The sequence below is a fragment of the Pseudophryne corroboree genome, chromosome 2, assembly GCF_028390025.1.
Source record: "Pseudophryne corroboree isolate aPseCor3 chromosome 2, aPseCor3.hap2, whole genome shotgun sequence".
NCBI lineage: Eukaryota > Metazoa > Chordata > Amphibia > Anura > Myobatrachidae > Pseudophryne > Pseudophryne corroboree.
In genome coordinates this window covers 418,136,677-418,148,765 of record NC_086445.1, presented here as the reverse complement: position 1 = coordinate 418,148,765, position 12,089 = coordinate 418,136,677, and the positions used below count along the sequence as shown (strand labels likewise).

General features: G+C 38.8%; 1 protein-coding gene across 4 annotated transcripts in view; it reads left to right on the top strand.

Moving 5' to 3' along the window:
- CFAP47 (cilia and flagella associated protein 47) overlaps positions 1 to 12,089 on the top strand; it is a 1,065,013-nt gene that overhangs the window by 824,835 nt on the left and 228,089 nt on the right. The window lies entirely within an intron of this gene.

Sequence of the window (12,089 nt, the reverse complement as noted above, 5' to 3'; positions counted from 1 at the left end):
AAATAAATAAATAGAGCTATATAACAAAGAACAAGGAAATAGTTAAGAAAATGTGTGGCTGAATACAACTATTTGCACAGGACTTGTTTTTTTTCTACCTTGGTAAATAAATATGTACAGTTTCATCTTACAGCTGATTACAGAAGAATGTCCTGTTGACAGTTCTTGGCCTTTATAACCTTTTCAGCGTGTGGCACTAACCTTTTAAGTCTGGGTCTTGCCGTTAACATTTGCAATTTATTGTTTTTCTCCATCAATCTCTTGCAGTCCATTGTCTATCAAATCAACACTGACTTACTATAACTAGCTAACTACATGAATTTTGAAAGGACGACAAATGTTATATACTGTATGTGTTTAAGAACTTATGGAAAATGATCTTTAACAATGACATAATAAAAAAAAATACTCTCTGCACTGTAGCTACTGAAACAACTTTTAACCTTAGAAGAAAATAACATTGATTTTCTTCCCTTGATTTCACTGATTAAATGTATCTGAGCTGACAGTTCTAGCAATTTAAGCCATCTCATAGCTGGGTAGCTGACTAATCTAAAATCAACTAATGATAGTGCTTCTAGGCTAAGCTTTAACTGTTTCTGATTGTGCCTGTTTGCTGAATTGAGAGAAACTGCTCTGAGTAATCATCTGCTTCATTTGTTTCTGGTTTAAAACTGCATGAAAAGTCCTTCACAATAAAGATCTTGGATCATCTCACCATTACCCGGTCACATTTTACATTCTAAAATAAAATCCATTTTGACAGCGTGTATCAGAATATGGAAGTTAAACATTCATCTTAAACATCTTATTCCATTCAATTTACTTGTTTCTTGTTAGCACCGTCCCTCAATGAACAATATCTTCAAGTTATTTTACTTTATTTCTTGAATATGTGCTATAAATTAAAATATATCAGCCCTATATCTACTATATAGGTTTATTGAGAAAGTGATTCTTTTTACTTCAGGTAAATTCAAAGCTAACATAAAAAATATTTCTATACAAATGTCAAGAGCATATGTCTACTTTTTTACAATGGATATCATCATCCAGTTTTGCTCAAGTGACACCAATGTTTATCTTATATTGTAGCCTATTAAAGTCAATTGTCCACTGAACTGCTGATGTACTTCCTCTCATTTCAGTAGTTTCTTTGCACCTCCTTTGCTGTTTTTGCTTTGTATCTGCTTCCAGTTTATAAGTACCTCTTATTTAAATTATCCAATGCTATCTCTTGTCTGTTTAACTTTTCTTGCCCCTTGTCTGCTCTCCTTGACTCTAGTCAACCTTATAATTAGTCTGCAAATGTCCTTGACTTTATTTAAGGATACTGGGGGTTATTCCAAGTTGATTGCAGCAGGAATTTTGTTAGCAGTTGGGCAAAAGCATGTGCACTGCAGGGAAGGCAGATTTAACATGTGCAGAGAGAGTTATATTTGGGTGTGGTGTGTTCAATCTGCAATGTAAAAATAAAGCAGCCAGTATTTACCCTGCACAGAAACAAAATAACCCACCCAAATCTGACTCTTTCTGCACATGTTATATCTGCCTCCCCTGCAGTGCACATGGTTTTGCCCAACTGCTAACAAAATTCCTGCTGCGATCAACTTGGAATTACCCCCACTATCCCCAAACAGGCAACCATCACTCACACAATAATTGTCCCCTGCCCTCCCCTCACCCATGTGTGCCACCCGCAGCTATTCAATTGTTTAAGCCGACTGGCATGCTAACATCATTTCAGCTCGCTATCCCCTGAGGTGGCGAGCTGAAATGAACGAAAAGTGACCCATTTGCGTGCTCAACTGGGAATTTTCATGTTGCAACTATTAGTTTAGCTGGATTTAGATGCTTTATGCACTAATGACCGCAGTAAAAAAGAACAATTTAATATATCCCCCCCAATCTCCCGTCCCTTTAGACTGAAGATCAGGAGCGATAAACAATTAAATATTGCCATTGGGAGAGAAAATGGCTACATCCTTATATTTAAAATCATTAAAATAGATGAATATATAATAAAAATAGGAAAATTAAATATAATGTAAATAAATAAATAAAGTGTGCAAACTCTTCCAGTGAAGAGCAAACAAGTTATTTTTTTCAAACATGTTTTCTTTTTAAATCATGCTTTGCCACCGGACTGTTGACTTTGTCAACGGTTCCTTATTTAGAATAAATGTTCAATTGATTGCAGTAGTATTTATAACCTTGGATACTGTTGTTTTTCTGCCAAGAACAAGCCTGCTTATTGGTGGTCAAATACTTATATTGCTTAAGAAATATACGTAATGATGAGAGACAGAGAATATATGACTGGCTATGACTTTGTTGGTTTAATGATCTTTGTTATTAATTTACGGTGATTTATATCTTGAAGAGCTTATTATTGTTCAAGTGGCTATTTACATATGTTAGTATAAGTTCCAAACGTCTACTTTTTGGGGGTATTACTGCATCTTTGCCTATGAAGTTAAAGTTGTCTAATGTGCATTGTTTTGCAGTGTTTTAGGCCTGTAACATAAGTCAATTAAACACCCAATTAATTGAAGATAGTCTCTCAAAGATATGTCATTAATTATCTGGCAACAGGATTATTATCATAGTATTAATTATCTACACTAAATTAAGCGGAATCATTGGCCTTTTCATTTATTAAATGGAAAAAATGTTCCCCTCCTGTAGATTACAAGGGTATTAAATGTCACTGGAGATAAGTGTGCCAAACTAAACACAGCACTTTAAACAAAATTGAATATACAGTATAACAAATTATTTATTATTAGTGTCAAATATATTGATATTAAATTATATAAAGGCACTCTGAGGTGATTTCTAATATACTGTATTTTTTTATTTCCCACAAATGGTAAATTTTTAGACACATTGAATATTTGATCAAAAAAAGATCCTTGTTTGAGAGGATGTGCTAATGACTTTGATAAGATGGTCATGGATACTTCTTCAGCGACTCACCATAGAGATCAATGATGTCTGTGTTCACTTCTGTCTCCCCACTGTACACTTGTTAAAAATAGTTTGGAAAAGGAAATGCAATTACCTTTTAATGCCATTAACTCACACTGTTGATGTTACTACACTCCAGCAATGATTCTTACTGCACATTTTCATTTGATAAACATATACAATGAGTACAGTATGAATATGACTCAGCCATAATGTTTAGCAGGGGTGGCCAAACTGGTTCTCAAGGACACCTAACAGTTTATGTTTCCCAGACAATATATGGATCTTCAGAATGTGTCAGCTATGAGTGTGGATCCTTAGAATGTGTTTGTTTATTAAATATGTTGGTTAGTAAAGAGTTTGTTGAAATGTAAAATCTGCAACACTCCTCTGAAATGAGGTCACGTTTGCTGCCTTCTTAAGATATAAAGTTAATCCAAAATCCCTTCAGTGTAGATAATAGAAAGATAGGTATCTCATACAGTAGGTGCAGGTGTGCCAGTGGAATTACCGTAAGAGTCTTTCAGGATATAAATAATCCAAAATTGGAGTAGGTGGTGTTCCAATAAAATAAATAAATGATGCGTTACACGGCTTGCAGCCCGCTTCATCAGATAAGAAATGTATACATGTTATTTCAGGAGTAGTAGATGACCTGGAATGGTTTAAATTCAAATACAAACTGCATTGAAGGGCAGTGTGGTGCTGCAAGGTTCATCCATGACAGTTTTATTAATGAGACTATTGTTTTGTAATGAATTCCAGTGCTATAGCAGGGCACCTCCTCACCCTGGGCTGGGCCTCCCTGCCCTTGGTGCATGTGCAGACAGTATCTGGAGAGCACTGGGAGCCGCAATATAGGAGCGTAACCACCATGCAGCAAGGTGCTGCTTCATATACCCCCGCAAGGTGGGAAAAGGTGGTGAGGTGCCTTCCCAGAGTTTTCTGCTCTGTGTTGTGGCACCTCTTCCACACCACTTGTTATGGCACGGATGAATACACCTGTGCAACTGTTAGGTTTGTCTGGAAAATGTAAACTGTTAGAGATTCCACGAAGACTGAGCTTTACCAGCCCTAATGTGTAGGATAATGTACTCTTGTTTAAGACCTTGCTTTAAGTATTTTTCAGACCTTTTTGAAATGTTTGGTCTGGTGAACAGAGAATAATAAGACAGATGGTATAGTGTATCCGCTGTGAATTCTCACTGTAAAATCTAGTAAGCATGTTGTAAAATAACAAAACAGAAATGGAACAATCTAGGTGCAAGTGGGGAAATAGATTAAATGATAACAAAGAAAAAATAAACAATAAACAAACATAGTGAGGGTAAAATTCCAAAGCGCTGCATGTCTAATAAAATGTATATATAATTTTTATTTGATGGGTTGTGCTTTGGAATTTTACCCTCACTGTGGGGCCTATTTACTATGCCTTGGATGAGATAAAGTGGATGTAGATAAAGTACCTGCCTAACAGTCATTTTTTAAACCGTACCTGTAACATGACAGTTTGGAGCTGATTGGCTGATACTTTATCTCCGTCCACTTTAGCTCCATCCAAGTCTTAGTAAATATACCGTTTGTATGTTGTATAAAATAATTATTCCCACTGAATGTTAATAGCATGTGTTAGTAAACGTTGGCATTCAACCATACCAGAACTCCAATAAACACAGATGCAAGAGATGCAACATACAGTACTGTATTGTTTCTGTAACTGTCATTTTCTGTTCCCCTTATGTTATTGTTTCAAATAATGAAGTTCCTTTAAACGTTACTGTGCTGTAATGGCTGTAATGGAAAGGCACTGCTAATAAATCAAATTTAGATAATATTTAGGAGCAGTAACAGATAGTATCATGGCTTCAATGAATTATATTTTCATGCAGCTGCTTCTCAATCTTCAATTACAAAGATGGCACGGTTAGGGAGTTGTGGACACAGTAAACATGATGTGATCAACACACATATCAGGAGTGCCCATAAGCTGCTGGCACATCTATAAAGATGTTAAAGTGTGTGCTATTCCTGTGCACCTGATCCTTAATGAAATTGGCAAAGCAACCAGAGACATGCTTTATGCACACCAGAGATTTAGCTATTTCTGTATTGTCATACAAAACAATAACTAATGAGACACTATAACTAATAACTAATAACTAATGAGACACTTCCAAGAAATAATTTCCAAATATTATTACTGTAGAAAAATATTTTTGTCAGATAATATATATTTTTCTGATACTGATGAAAGCCTAATAAAAGCGCTGAAACGTAGACTGATACCGCTGTTCACCTGCGCATATATATATGTATCTATGTAACATTGTGTAGGAGGTCTGGCACTCAATATAGCAGTGTTTACATAGTTCCCCTCTGTGGACCTGGTGACATGGTGCCTGGCGTTGGTAGGCTATGGCCCAACATCACTCAGGGCCATCTTATCAGCAGTGTAGGCCCCTGGGCAAAGCAATGCACTGGGGCCCCTACTCATGCTTAAGCGGTAGGGCTAAGGGGTGATATCAGTGACAGTTTTGATGTCCAGAGGGCGGTAGGGGGTGTTCAATCTTCCACTCAGCATGTAGCAACTGGAGCAGTAATTTCTTCTTATTACTCCTTTACTGCACAGATGAGGCGGGAAGGAGAACACTAAACTATAGATGGGACATTGGGCTGAATGAAGGGGCAACAGTACATGACTTCCAGGGTGGTAGGGGGTGTTTAATATGTTAATATGCTTGACTGCAGATATCTAAGTTTCTGGAAATATATTTCTTAGCTTTCAATGGGATAACAAAACTAGAGAGTCCCACCTTTCAGTAGGTACTGTGGACCTGGGGATCAGAGTTCAGGAGCCAGAGCAACCCACCAACAAATATATAAAACTGCATATTAAGCGTGTGGAGCTGGAGCAGGGACCAGCTGCTTGAAGGCTGATATCTCTGGTTCTGGGCATAGTAGAGACAAGCTGCCAATGTCCACCAAAAGGGAAAAGTCCCAGCTTTTGGAGTACACCCTCAGAACAACTCTAAGTCAGACAGAACCCAAAATATCTGGCTGTGAAGAGCAGTTAACAGACTCGGATGGTGACCACTGCTTTGAAGTCAGATATCTCCGGTTCCCCAGGGCTGATTTTCAAAATTCGGGTACCCCTGGAAAGAGGGGATCCTAAGCTATCATCCTAGTTCCCTTATACTCCTGGGGCCCTTGGGCAAGGGTCCATTGAGCCCATATGAAAATACAGCCCTGACATCACCTCCTGTCTACATCCGAATTCAACCCCGGATGTCCCGACTGTTAGCAACTGGATTGTCCCGGCACCTGCACAGATCATACCTATATACATAAAATACTGTTTGATATACTGTTTGATATTTGTTTTATGCTGCACATTCTGATGAAAAGGACCCATGTGTCCTAGAAATGTTAATGATAATGATACATGACTTGATTTAAACACACTATTGTGAAAGCCAACAAGTGCTGCTCACTCTACCTTTCTGGGATCCATGAGTTGGAGGTATTATTCATGATTGTTATTTAATGGTTTATTTAGTGTTATTTATTGAGGAGAGATTATTCTTTCATAGAGAACAAATAGAGAATAAATAACCTGCGTACACCCAACAGAACAATGTTAGATACTTCTTAAAATAATTTAGAACTTCTTATTCATTTAGTAATAAATTTAATTTAAAATAGCAACACATATAGGACAATAAAAACAATTTAAAACATTTTCACACAGATAGATCATATTAGATAGATAATAATATTTAAATAGAACAGAATGGCAAAAATTGATTGATATACTTGCTGTCATCTCTAGGACATGTGAACCTAATCTCCGCCCACTTGGCCCACTCTTAATTGTAATAGTATATCCCCAACACATTTTATTGAAAACAACTTCCTCAGGGATATTTAAATCCTGTGTGGACCATTTTCAGTGATCAAATGAATTAGTATGATTAGAAGTGAATTCTTTAGCATGCACTTGCCCCAACAGAAGACAGAATGTGATAAACAAACCTGCTTCACAGCTCATTTAGGGTATTTACTGAATCTGATACATTGGCATTAGAAATTAGCCCAAAATGAAATCTAGTGTGGCAGTTCCCAGCTCAGCTACACAGCTCCTGATCTGAATTATAAAAGTATAAATCTAATTTCAGGACAGTGCAGTACACATATATATATATATATATATATATATATGTATATATATATATATATATAGATAGATATAGATAGAAAGATAGATATACACAGTATATATAAATATATATACATTTATACTATATATATATATATATATATATATATATATATATATATACCGTATATACTCGAGTATAAGTCGACCCGAATATAAGCCGAGGCACCTAATTTTACCACAAAAACCCGTGAAAACTTATTGACTCGAGTATAAGCTTAGGGTGGGTAATGCAGCTCTAGCCGTACACAGCCCTCATAGTGCCAGATATGCCCCCACAGTGCCAGATATGCCCTCATAGTGCCAGATATGCCCCCACAGTGCCAGATATGCCCTCATAGTGCCAGATATGCCCCCACAGTGCCAGATATGCCCTCATACTGCCAGATATACCCCCACAGTGCCAGATATGCCCTCATACTGCCAGATATGTCCCCACAGTGCCAGATATGCCCTCATACTGCCAGATATGCCCTACAGTGCCTGATGTGCCAGATATGCCCTCATGCTGCCAAATATGCCCCACAGTGCCAGATGTGCCAGATATGCCCTCGTGTTGCCAGATATGCCCTCATGCTGCTGCCAGATATGCCCTCATGCTGCTGCCAGATATGCCCTCATGCTGCTGCCAGATATGCCCCTCATGCTGCTGCCAGATATGCCCCCTCCCCAAGTGGCAAATATGCTCCCCCAGTGCTGTTACTTACCCCTCCGTCGATCCCGCGCTATCTTCTGAAGGAGGGACACGGAGCGCACAGCCCGCGCCTCTCCTGTGTCAGAGGTCACGAACGGGTACTTCCTTTAATAGAACCGCCGCTACCGCCGGAGATGCAGGAGGGACATAGGAGAGCCACGCGCTGTGCCCTCCGTGTCCCTCCTTCACACTGCACTCCCTGTCACTGCACTGACTCGAGTATAAGCCGAGGTGGCTTTTTCAGCACAAAAAAAAGTGCTGAAAAAGTCGGCTTATACTCGAGTATATACGGTATATACATATATATATATATATATATATATATATATACACACACACACAAGACAGATCAGAGGGCGCTAATAATGTTGAGGTAATTTAAATCTTACCTACAATTGCATAAAAATACGTTAAAACATTAAGTTTAAAATATTTATTCAGAGTCAATAAAATCCCATTAATTTCATAACATTTACAGAGATAAATGACTTATCCAGATGTACATATCGCAAACGGACACCCAGTCTGAGTACATTTTCTTATTGTCATAAACTCAATATGTACCAATTTGATGAATCAAAAGAAGAACCCAACACGTTTTGTGCCGTAGTACTTCCTCAGGGGTACTAGATCTGAATAATAAAAATACAATAACTGAAAGTGTTTGTAATAAACAAACAATTAAACAATGAATAATCTCTTGTAGCTATACATACCAATTGGTTAGATCTGTCTTGTATGTATTCTTCTTAATCTTTGCTAACAGAAGGTTCATCTAGAGGAGCAGCTTGTTGATACTCTCGAGCGCAACTGGGTACCGTTCTTTGTTTTTATATATCAAAACGAATCCCTTCAGCTCTGCCTCTACAGCAGCCCAGCCTGCCCCCTGCTCTCTTCTACTCCCCCTCCCTGCTCCCATTCCCAGGTGGCCAGGCATACACACAAACACACAGTAAATGCCATTGTGAGTGGGACAGCGCTGCAGAGCACACAGGTTCCACATCCCTTCTCTGCTATACAGACTCTCTCACTGTCCTTACCATTCCTGCCTCTGCCCCTTCCCATATATGTGCACTGCCCCTCCTTATATCTGTGCCTCTGCCCCCCCCCTCACTTCTGTTTCTCTACCCAATCCGTGTGCCCCTGCCCCATTTATGTGCCTATGCCCTCTTTATATGTGCTTTTGCCCTTTCCCATTTTTCCTTTGCACCCTCCCCATATCTGTGCCTCCTGGCCCCCTCATATCTGTGCCTCTGCCCCTCCTCATCTGTGCCCCTGCTCCCTCCCTATACTCCTATCGCCTGTGTGCCTCTGCCCCTTTATAAATGTGTGCCTCTTCTGCCTCACAAAATGGCTTTGCTGCCTGCCGATTAGAAGAGGCATGACGGAATGGACGACCAACCACGTTCAACACCACTTCAGAATGCCTGGTAAGCATTGTTTTAATTTATTAATATATGAATATACATAGTAACATAGTAACATAGTATTTGAGGTTGAATATAGGCAAATTGCCCATCGTGTTCAACCTGCTTTAAGTTGTGATGATTCTACATACTTGCTAAATAATGTTTTATGACTAGTTAGCTACTATAACTCATGTTACCCCCAGATTAACCACGTTGATATTTTAAGTATTATAACCTTGGATAGCTTTTTCATTCAGAAATGTATCCATTCCTTTTTTAAATCCAATTACAGAGTCCGCCATTACCACCTTCCCTGGCAGGGAATTCCACATCCTGATTGCCCTAACAGTGAAGAACCCTTTCCTCTGTTGCGTTCGGAACTTTCTCTCCTCCAGTTGCAGCGAGTGCCCACGTGTCCTAAACTGTGTTCTTTTAATAAATAATTCCTCTGGTAACTCTTTGCGATGTCCCTTTACATATTTGAAGATAATAATATCTCCTCTTAGGCGCCTCTTTTCTAGTGTATACATATTCAGCCTAGTAAGTCTTTTCTTATAGTCCAGTCCTTCTAGGCCTTTAATCAATTTAGTAGCTCACCTTTGGACACTTTCGAGTTCACTGATGTCTTTTTTATACAATGGTGCCCAAAACTGAACACAGTATTCTAGGTGCGGACGTACCAATGCCTTATACAGCGGCATGATTACATCTGAGTCCCTTGTCTCAATTCCCCTTTTTATGCACGCTAGCACCTTACATGCCTTCTTTACTGCGTTTTGACATTGTGTACGGTTATTAAGCCTATTATCAATGAATATCCCAAAATCTTTTTCCAACTCTGTTTCCCCAAGGCGTTCCCCATTTAATATGTAGGATGAAAGTTTGTTTTTAGTCCCAAAATGCATAACCTTGCATTTGTCTGTATTGAACCTCATTTTCCATTTAGACGCCCAGAGTTAAAGTTTAGATAGATCATTCTGCAAGGACTCCACATCCAATTCTGAATTAATTACCTTACACAGTTTAGTATCATCTGCAAAGATTGACACTGTGCTTTCCAGACCTATTTCTAGGTCATTGATAAATATGTTGAACAGTAGTGGTCCGAGTACGGACCCTTGGGGTATTCTGCTGACTACTGGCAACAGGTTGAGGACTTCGGTTGACCACTACTCGCTGTACCCTGCTATCCAACCAGCTGCTTATCCATGTGCAAATAGTTTTTCCTAGGCCAATCTCCTTTAATTTGATCATCAGTCTCCTGTGAGGAACTGTATCGAAGGCTTTTGCAAAATCTAGGAAGACCACATCCACTGCTTTTCCTTGATCAAGATTATTGCTTACTTCCTCGTAGAAGCTAATTGAGTTAGTCTGACATGACCTGTCCCTCACAAACCGATGCTGGTTCTTGCTAATAATCCCAGCGGACTTTAGATACTCCTGTATGACGTCCCTTAGAATTCCTTCCAATATTTTCCCCACTATAGATGTTAAACTAACTGGTCTGTAGTTTCCTGGAAGATTTTTGTTCCCTTTTTAAATAATGGCACTACCTCAGCTATACGCCAATCCTTCGGTACCATGCCTGATCTAATTGAACTATTGAAAATCAAGTATAGGGGTCGTGCTAGTTGTGAACTAAGCTCCATAAGAACCCTCGCGTGAAGTCCATCAGGACCAGGTGATTTATTAATCTTAATTTTGCTTAGTCTCTCCCGGACTACTTCTTCACTTAAACAAGTATCTAACCATGAATCATTACTGTCACAGTTGTTATGCTCTACTTCTTCACCGGTGAATACTGATGAAAAGAATTTGTTCAGTATTTCTGCTTTTATTTCATTATCATTTATCAATTCTCCTAATTCATCTTTTAATGGACCTATATTCTCCTTTTTTAACCTTTTACCGTTTATGTATTTTACTCTCTATAGCGATTTGCTTTTTTGCATTACTTATTACACTCCTTGTAATACTTGAAAGACTCCTCCTTCTCATTAGATTTAAATGCTTTGAAAGCCCGCTTTTTTTAATCCTTTTCTGCCTTAACCTTCTTGTTAAGCCACATCGGTTTGAGTTTAATACTCGTGCGTTTGCTGCAACCCTTTTAAAACATCCCACATTTCCAAAGTGTTCTTGTTATTAACCAGAACCTCCCACTCTATGTCGTTAAGTGCACATCTAAGCTTACTGAAATTAGCCTTCCTAAAGTTAAACGTTTTGGTGGAACCCCTGTAGCTATGTTTCCTGAAACTGATGTTGAATGTGATCATATAGTGATCACTGTTACCCAAAGTCTCCCCAACTTTAGTGTTTGATATAATGTCCACATTATTAGTAATTACTAGATCCAGGGTAGTTTTACCCCTAGTTGGGTCCTCGACTAATTGAGACAAGTAGTGATCCCTAAACATATTTAAGAACCTGCTGCCCCTCGCTTTAGCACATGAATCGTTACTCCAGTTTATATCCGGGTAATTAAAATCCCCAATGACAAGGATGTCCCCCAATCCCGCAGCCGTTTTGATTTGCTGCAATAGTTGTTCTTCCTCATGTATGCTAATATCTGGCTGTTTGTAGCACGTGCCTATGATTAGTTTTTTTGCATCAATTCCCCCACTTGAGATTTCTACCCATAGTGTCTCCACATTATCGCCAGTCTCCTCGTAGATAACCTCCTTTAGGTATGGTTTAAGTGATGGTTTAACATAAAGACATACACCTCCTCCTCTTTTGTTATCCCTGATCCTCCTAAAAAGAGAATACTCCTCCAAGTTAACAACCCAGTCGTGAGAGTCGT